Below are 2,957 nucleotides of genomic sequence, written 5' to 3' on the forward strand. Positions count from 1 at the left end.
CTGTCTGAATACTTGTTGTCTATGCCAGATGAAATGTTTTATACGTGTTTTAAATGATCTAAACTGTGTATATATTTTATATATACAAAATGTGTTGGGTAAAACATGGGTAGATTAGAGGTGAGATAAATGATGAGCGATGAAAGATGAGATAAATGATGAGCGATGAAAGATGAGATGAATGATGAGCGATGATATATGAGTGATAAAATATGGTGCGAAGCGATGACGTAATCGATGAGCCAAAACGATTAGCCCAAACGATGAGCCAAATGATGAACCAAGCGATGGCCCCGTCATCTAGTAAAGTATGGATGACAACCACGAACTATTCTAAACAATCTAGTGGAACACTAGCAGGCTCGCAACCTGTAAGTGTTGTGAACGATGTGTTCACCTGGTGTACTCTATAAACCCATTGACATGTATTACGAGTGGACTCTCGAAAACGATACTGTCAATAAACTAGATAAACCCTGGCGACTATGCATACTTACTGTCGATTCCTTAGGATGCTCCTTAGGAATGAATGAATGAGGAATACCTGAATCTTAGGGTAGATCCTTAAGAGTAAAGAAGATAATGGGATGGGTAATTGGGATGATTGTTTGATGTTTAACATAATAACTATATTATTGTGAGTTGAAAACCCTATATACTCACCAGGTTTCCCAACCCGACCCACTCAAGCTTATTTGTATCACATGTGTCGATACGAAGCTACTTTACACTGAGGGATTTAAAAGAGATGTAGATCACAAGTGTAAATGCATGTAAGTTCTGTTTATGCTTATGTTTCTGTATTGAAGACGACATCCCAAATGTTTTTAAATGGATAAAAATACATTTCTTCGGAAATGTTTTGATAACGTATTTATCATGTTTTTCTGGGAACAAATTCTGCAACATTTTTATTAAAAGAGGTACTCTGATTTTTATAAAGCATAAACAAAATCGGTCTTTTCTGGCCGTGAAAAATGGGAATGTGAAATTACTGTTCCTTGTTTGGATTATGGTCTAGGGTAGAAGCTTACTTGAAAGTCTATGTGATTCTATTTATGTATAACTTGCATGCATTGGGCAACCTGATATGATTGATTTGATGGGAATTGAGAAAATCTTAGGATAGCCTAGGATTTGAGTTATGTGGTATTTTGTGGGTCATGTTATTGTTTAAGGGCGAATTAGAGTTTTTTGGTAGAGCTTTGAGGAAGGTATAGGTAGGTATGGAAAGTAGTAGTGGGCTCGTACTATTGAAAACACAAGACTTGTACCCGAACAAATGTTAGACCTTGAAGCTCTAAGGAGACCAGTGAGGATGAGGGATTCCATTTTGAATATCTTTATCATTCTATTTTGTGGTATTTTTAGTTGAGGATGGTGATGGTCACTCGAGGTTCAGGATCAGGATCGGGATCCGGGTCGGGCTCCGATGCAGAGCCCATTGATGAGAGGCTTCACGACCTTATCATAGCCGAGGTGACACGTGGCATTCTTGACACTACCCAGTGATTTTCAGGACCGTCAAAGAGGGTATTATGAAGATCATGGAGGAGTGGCTCTAGTCTTTTTGAGTTGAGATTGCTGCAGGCCAGATTGGAGCCCGAGCTCCCTCGTTCCGGGAGTTTAAGGTGTGTGGTGTGCATGAGTTCTTTGGGGGTTAGAGACCTCATCATGAGTCGATGTCGGGTGGCAGACATGGAGAATGTCTAGCACATGAGTTTTTTCCCGAGGCGGAAAAGGTGGGATTCACATCTTGTATGTTGAGGGATTGAGCTCAAGACTGGTAGGAGGAGGCTTCCCACAAAGTGGGGTCAGCAGGTGTGGCTGAGATGACTTGACAAGAGTTTATGTGGAGATTCGATCAAGAGTTTGCACCGTCTATCGAGGTGCAGTGGTTGGTGAGAGAGTTCTTGGATTTGCAGCTGACTACCGAGACTGTGGTGGAGATCACCGCAAAGTTTTGGGAGTAAGCTTTATTGGTTCCACAGTATGCTGTGGACGAGGAAATGAAGAAGACTAGATATCATTCCATGCTGAGAGATGACATTCGAGAGTTCATGAGTTTTTCAGGGTGCAAGACCCTGAAAAAGATGGTGGAGAAGGTCCGGTAACGGGAGATTAAGTTAGATCTTCGCACGAAGCCAAAGCCGGAGCAGGTACAGATGGCTGTGGGTCAGGCTAAGAAGCCTACGACCTCCGATTATTCTAGAAGAGGCCACCAGGGTCGCGGCCGCTGTGCCAAATGCGGCAGGCAACATATTGGAGCCTGCTGGGTGTCAGGTTCATCATGTTATGCGTGTGGCCAGCCAAGCCACATGCACAGGGATTTCCCCAAAAAGGGCTTGATTTGTTTCCACTGCAACCAGACCGGTCATAAAAAGGCCGATTGTCCGATGTTGCTGGGAGGAAGAGAAGCAGTGGTGGTGCATGCGCCCGTCACCATGAGGATCACTGATGGCCGCTCGGTTAAGGCAGAGAGTCCTGTGGTGAAAAGCTGCACATTTTAGTTGACCATGGAGGAGGATAGAGCAATTCCTGACATCATGACTGGTATGCGATTTATTTCATGTCTTGTTTATTTTAATCTTATGCTTATGCTATTATGATCTTGTATAGGAACCTTCTTGGTCAATGGTTTGTCGGCTCATGTTCTTTTTGATTCGGGTGCCACCCGATCATTCGTATCTTGCGCTCAGCAAGAAGTTTCGGGATGCTTCGGGGACCTTGGATTCCCCATTTAAGGTGGAGATTGCAGATGACCGCACCATGAGTGTTGCGAGGGTATATCAGAGGAGTATCCTGAATGTGTTCGGGGAGAGGTTTCATATCGACCTAGTTTCGATTCTATTGCAAGGATTGAAGGTGATCATCTAGATGGATTGGTTGGGGCCCAATGGGGCCATGGTAGACTGCGAGCGCCAGCTAGTGAGGGTTCGAACCCAAATGGGGGAGAA

Source organism: Lactuca serriola, chromosome 3, assembly GCF_051521515.1.
Source record: "Lactuca serriola cultivar US96UC23 chromosome 3, Lser_US96UC23_V15, whole genome shotgun sequence".
NCBI lineage: Eukaryota > Viridiplantae > Streptophyta > Magnoliopsida > Asterales > Asteraceae > Lactuca > Lactuca serriola.